Below are 7,427 nucleotides of genomic sequence, written 5' to 3'. Positions count from 1 at the left end.
AAAAAAAAACATGTGCTGAGTCTTCGTCTTTTGAAAAATATGCGAAAGGTAAAAAAATAAATTGAAACATATACAAAAACTTACCGATGAAAAAAATGACAAGAGTGAATGAAAAATATGAAACGAGTGAATGAAAGGAGAGAATAAGTGTTCAATTTATAGAAGAAAATTTATAATATTATAATAAATTCGAAATTATTAAAAATATGGTGTGGCAGCTTTTAACATGTGTTGTGTTGTCGGTCAGAATTAATGTATCACAGCTTTTAACATGTGCTCATTCCGCGTATTTTGCATCATAAAAGCAAGTCACGCCATGTTTTTTTTTTTAAAAAAAAATTAAAGGCAAGTCACGCCTCTTGAAGAGGCGTGACTTGCCTTTCCTTTTTTTTAAAAAAATTAATAGCAAGTCATGCCTCTTCAAGAGGCGTGACTTGCAATATTTAAATAAAAATAATTAAAGGCAAGTCACGCCTCTTCAAGAGGCGTGACTTGCCTTTCCTTTTTTTAAAAAAAATAATAAAAGTCACGCCTCTTCAAGAGGCGTGACACCTTATTTTGTTAAATTTTTTTTTAACTTTATTTTATTAAATCGTTACGAAATTTGTTGTAAACGGTGAAAAAGCTCATTACTTTTACGATAGTAAAATAATTATTTTAAATAACTCCTTATCGCGAGGGTTTTATTTTTAAATAATTTATTTTAAAAAATTAATTAAAAAATAATCAAAAAAAAAGATTGCAAAAGTACTGCAATCCACACCGTCCGTGTCATATGGAGCACCGTCCGCGCCACGTGGCGCTACTCCATTCGGCAGATCCTTATCTCCTCGATTCCCCTTCCACGCTCCACGTGGCGCTGCTCCACGCTCCACGTGGCGCTACCATAAACAATTTTCATAGCACGTTTCAAACTTCGCCAAGCCTTTGTGTACGAGATTGGATATCCATATTTATCTTTCACATTTTCGATGATATACTTAATCTCGTACGAAGGATCACAACGAACGACTCCCAGTAGCGTATGTGCCACCATATCACTGTTCAAATTCTTATGGTCTATACCAACAGAGGTAGATATGCATGTGTGAGGCCCGAAATATTTTTTTATTTTCTAATAACCAGTCTTGGCCTTCAAAGAAGTGCGAAGTCCCCATCGACAAATAACAGTAGAAGAATTATTTTTACAAACGTAACTTTCACAAACTGCGTGTGCTATCTACTACACGGTACTCACGCCTGACAACTCTTATTGAATAATCTTTCACAGATGCAAATAGATCATTCTTATCTTTAAATAACATATTAACGAATAATTCACCTCTATCCGGATTGTAATAGCTTGATTGCACTCCACAAGGAACATCGACAGAATCAGGAGGCTCTTCTCCAAAAAATTTATTGAAAAATGATGTCATTTCAGAAGTGTTTGAAAGAAATGGTACGGTCTGTCTCTGTAATGTGTCGCGTGGTGGTCGTCGAGATGATGTCCCCTCATCAGGATTTGTAAAAGTATTCACTTCATCATCAACATTCACTTCTTCTTCTTCAGACTCGTTGTTTGACATATCGGGTTCAGAATCAATCTTCCAAATATCATCATTATTGGCCTGATCCGGACAACGAGCACTCATATCTAATGTTGGATTCGGCCAATATGGAGCATTATTTTGTTCCGACGAAACATTAATATATTGATCTCAAGGCCCACTTACATCATCGAAACTCATATTACCGAGTCCTTCAGTAACCTGTGGAACATAAGATTCTTGCTCCTGCAAACCACCATATGTAGACGTACCGGGTTGGTTATAGAAACCGGAATCGGATGCATGTGGAACGTAGGATTCAGGATCATCAAATACAACATGATGCTCAATTGAATTTGCTTCCACGTACAGATGTAAAATATGCATATTGTCACATTGTATTATAAACTGTAAAGCATCGTTATCAACGAGATTGACTTGAATTTCATGCCAAGATGCTCTCTCCATGAATGAATACTTTGTTGACATCTTTAGAGAAAAATTCGCTGGATCGATTGCTAACATTTTATACACAACTTCAACTAACTCCATCAAATTAATAGATCATAATACTCGTATTGGTCTAACAAATGGAATGCTATATTCAACCGATCTATTATCGCTAACTACATGACCACCAAAATATAAGATTACGTCGATGTTAGACATTTTACCAATGAAAATTAAGATAATATATATGAAAAAATTGATAACTCATTCGTTCAATTTTTCATCAGTTATATAGGAGAATTTGTGAATACTACATATTTGAATTATTGAAGTTCACGTGAAATTTCATATGTTCAGCTTTCACGTGAAATGGTCAGGAAACGTAATAAAGCGAAATAAATGAACGGCTAACAAAAATCGAAAAATTTTTAAAAAAATATTAATATAATATACAGAGTCCGTGCTTACGAAGCACGGACTCTGTACACATGGACCAACTTCCGCGCTTCGTAAGCGCAGACGCTGATCGATGTAGGAGCGTCTGCGCTTTGTAAGCGCGGACGCTCCAACGTGGAGCACCGTCGCGGATTGCAGTGTTTTTGCAATCTTTTTTTTAAAATTATTTTTGAATTAATTTTTTAAAATTAAATTATTTAAAAAAAACCCTTATCCATGTGGATGTATTTTTTTAAAACATATTATCGAAATATTCACTCTGTGACAAGGATGACAATAATCCGATCCCATTTGAGGCGAGTCTAAATCCGGTCAAACAGGTTTTCTGGTGGATCTAAACCATGTTGATGGGTCTAGCAGCGGGTTTTGGGCGGATCACGAATTTTAGTAGACCCCTATCGATATGTTAACAATAATGTGATTGTTCATTAACATTATTTTTTCCTTTTAAATGAGATTGTACATTAAAAATTTTGTTTATCTTGAAAATTGAGTTTCTTGAAATCTAAATTTGATCTATATTATTTAAAAGAATTTATTTCCTAATGAGAGAATACTTTCTTTGTTTTGTAGAAATCTATTCAAAGAATCATATCAAGATCAAAACAAGTCTTTATATATTGAAGAATAGTTGATGTACAATGCACGAGGGAGATACAAGTTGACGGATATAAATTTCGGGAGAATTTTTTGAAGAACTCGCAAAGACGAAGCATCACTGTTTTACCGTGTTGTCGTGGCATGTTGGAGACACTTAAAGACAACACTCGTACAAATTGTTGATTGAAGAATTGTTTTGTTATTCTAAATTTAAGCACACATATTTGCTTTCTTGTGTTTTGGTTATTTTTGTTATTAATATTTTAGGATGCAATTTACTTAATTGACTTTTAAGAAATATAGTTTTCGTTTCTTCACTGGTATTGGTTTTGTAAACTCGATTTTTTTTCTACTGATTATTTTGTCACGAGGCATCACACACGTGACACTTGTGCATAATTATCTCTGTGTTATTTTTAATTAAGTTATTTATTTGTGTGTTATATTATTTCGCTGCATGTTGTCATAAGGTATTTTAACATCCGAAACAACAATTATATATGATACACAGAATCCTTACTATTATGTTATACAAAATTCTTTCACTTGGCATCAGGGCCAACTCTTGACTTTACTAAGTGAGATTCTGGTTTTTTTTTTTTTTTGTTTAATAGGTAAAATTCAATGAACGTGTTACTTGCCAACACTGCACTACGGACACCAATCTTGGGTGATTCCAACTATGCTATTTGGAATGTCAAAATAAGAATCTATATCAAGTTCGTAGATGAAAGAGCATGACAACGAGTTTTCAATGTTGGACTCTACCAAAGAGAGTTGATGAAGATGGTGACAGTCTGATCAAACTAAAAAGTGAATAAACAACTAATAAGTTCAAATTTAGAACTACAATTCAAAGACATTAAATGTCACCATCACATTAGCTGATATAAATATGTTCAGTCTGATTACCAACTGCTTTTTTGCTAAGGATGCCTAGGAAATCCTTTAAAACATTGTGAAGAATGTGAAAGTGTACGAAGAACGAAGTTATGAATGCTAACCTCTACATTTGAAAGTTTGAGTATGGAAGAAACTGAGACAATCACCGAGTATGATCGTCACTTGAGAGAGACGACAATGAAGCGTTCAGCCTTGGTGATCCAATTTCGAATGAAAGATTGGTTGGCAAAGTATTATGATCACTTCTGGATCGCTTCAATATAAAGATTTGTGCAATTGATGAAGCACGAGATACAACTCAGCTCGCACTAGATGACTTGATTAGTTCTTTCGTACTCTCGAGATGAACATGGACTTACAAAATAAAGGCAAATGTAAGACTATTCCTTTCCAAGTTTCTAATGATTCCTACAACGACCTTCTTCAATTGTCACAAGAAGTCAATGAGTCAGACCTATATGAAGACTCTATATCATTAATCACAAAGAAGTTCGGAGATTATTTTAAAATGATTAGAGAAAAAAAGAAAGTTGTACAACAATCTAAGTTCTCAAAAGGTTTTCATCCATCCAACGAAAATTTCGACAGAGGAATGAATGTAAGACTCAAACTGATTCTAAGAGGTTTGATTATGTGCAATGTAGAGAGTCCACTGGTTTTGGACATTATGGGAATTAACGTGAGAATAGACTTTGGAAAAATAAAAGACTGAATGTCTCCTTAAGCGATGAAAAATTGGATGAAGATCAAGAATCTAATAAAGAAGAAAGTCATATTTCTTTAAGTGCACTCTTGGAATAAAGACGCTGGTTGCAAGTCAATCCACTGGGTGTTGCCTCTGGTGTTGCAACACCTGGCCGGAACATCATTCAAAAATCAATCTGATGCTACAACTCTTGGAAATTCAAGTGATCAGGAAGATCTGGAAGTTGATGACAAAGAAATCACCCTGGAGAGCGTACATAAATTATATGAGAAGTTGTAAGTAGACTGGATCAAGAAAAATAAATTTAACACGAGCTCTCAAAGGAAAATATTGAGCTAAATAGTGTTGTGGCCAAACTTGAGATAATCCTAAGCAAGATGGATCTATAATTGTATAAGATCAATGGAGGACTTAACAACCTAAACACTTGCTAAGTTTAACATAAGCACAAACAAGCCTGAATCTATACTGATGATGGGAAAGGATGGTAAGGCTGGTCTAGGTTTCAACAACAGTGTGTTTGAAGTTGGAGAATCATTAAAACCAACTGTATTTGTGAGAGAAAAAAGTAACACATCAAGTACACCTACAATCACTTCTACGGCCAAAATCTTCCCATCGAAGAAGCAGGTTTACACTCAGAAATCGAAGCAAAGGCGACGCCATCTTTTTGTCATTATTGTTAGGGGTGGCAAAATGCAACACGACCCGTCAACCCGACACGACCCAACACGAAAAAAATCAGGTTCGGGTTGGGGTTTTTCGGGTTCGGGTCGGGTTCAGGTCTGGTGGGTTCGGGTTAGTGCCAGGTTAGACGGGTTTCGGGTTAGGTATCGGGTTGACCCGAAAACTTTTTTTTTAAAAAAATATTACCTATATTTTTATATATTATATGTTTGAACAAAATTTATTGTATATTTATATGATAAATTTTCATCATTTAGTATTTATTTTGTATATTTTTATTTTTTAATAATTGTTTATTTGATTTAGGAAATATACTTTTAATTTTCTAAAATTAAACTTTCAAATTTAAATCAAAAATTTTGTTATTATGTGTTTAAATTAAAATATTATTATTATTATTTTATTTTTTCGAATTTTTTTCATTAATTTTTTTTAAAAAATAAATAAAATTCGGGTTAGGCGGGTTAGACGGGTTCGTGTTCGGGTATGGGGTTTTCGGGTTGGTTCGGGTTCAGGTTGGGTTCGGGTTGAAAAAAAATTCGCGGGTTAACCCGAAACCCGACCCACCGACCCGATTGACACCCCTAATTGTTGTCTCGCACATGGTCATATAAAACCGTACTGTAAGCTAAGACAATACTCTACATGTCCTAGGAAGCCAATTAGATGTTGCCCAAAGTTTCCACAACACCTACCACAATACCTCCAACAAACGAACTTCAGCGAAGAAAATTTGGGTACCTAAAGATGAAATTAATTGCCATATTATTTATACTTATATGAGAAATAACATTGCAGATCTATGGTACTTTGATAGTTCACATTACAGATTGAAGAGAATATCTCACAAACTATGTTGAACAAAAGAGTAAAAGAGTGACCTATGGACGTGGTGCAAAAAGAAGGATAATTGGAAAAATAACACTGATTATAGAAGGACTTCCCAGGCTTCACAATGTGCTTCAGGTCGATGGACTTAATTCAAACCTAATAAGCATTAGTCAATTGTGTGATGATGAATTGCATGTTAAGTTTGATAAAATAAAAAAAAAAACTTGTGAAATTTTTTATAAGGCTCACACCTGTGTCATGACAGGTATAAGATCTGTAGATAATTGTTAGCAATTAGGAGAAGAACTTACCGGCAAACATACAAAAGCGAGTGAACTTGATCTATGACATCAAAAGTTGGGACATACAAACTTCAAGATATTGAAGAACCTTAGTAAGTATGATGTTATACGAGGTATGCCCAATTTATCCTCAAGAGTACCGTATGTTTGCAGAGCTTATCAAAAGAGGAAGAAAATTCGAGTGTCACATCCCATGTTGTAACACTTCGGCACAACATGTTGTCTTGAGCTACTACATATGGATCTCAGGGTATAACGGAAGTGGAAAGCTATGGAGGTAAAAAATATTTTTTGTTATGTCAATGATTTTTCACATTTCACATGGGTAAGATTTCTCATGGAATAATCACACACTTTCATTGCTTTTAAAGATTAGTAACCTGCATAACTTGAATGTAAGAAAAATCAGAATCGACCATGGTATGGAGTTCGAGAACACTCTGTTTTCATTTTCGTGTGATAAAAAGGTATTACTCATGAGTTCTCTGCCCCAAAGACTCCGCAACAAAATGGTATTGTCGAATGCAAAAATTGTACCTCGCAAGAGATGACTAGGGTGATATTGAGTTCAAAGAATATCTCAAAATGATTTTGGGCTGAGGTCTTAAACACTGCATGACATATTCCAAATCATGTTTATTTGAGAAGTGGTTCTACTATGATATCCTATAAAATAATCATTGAAAAGTGGCCAAATCTTAAATATCTTCTTGTTTTTGGATGCATATGATATGTTTTAAATGATAGATATCAACCGGAAAGTTTGATTCCAAGAGCGATACATGCTTGTTTCTTGAATAATCTACAAATAGTCATGTTTATGTAATTTTTAATTTAACAACTAAAACAATTATGTAATCCTTTAATGTTGTATTTCATGATTTTGCTTATCTCAAAAGAAAAACAGTTAAAAATGATACAAAAGATTTGCTGGAAATGTCCATACAACTAGATAATGCAGGT

Source organism: Primulina huaijiensis, chromosome 13 (genome assembly GCF_012295235.1).
Source record: "Primulina huaijiensis isolate GDHJ02 chromosome 13, ASM1229523v2, whole genome shotgun sequence".
Taxonomy (NCBI): domain Eukaryota; kingdom Viridiplantae; phylum Streptophyta; class Magnoliopsida; order Lamiales; family Gesneriaceae; genus Primulina; species Primulina huaijiensis.
Note: the sequence above shows the minus strand (reverse complement) of the source record.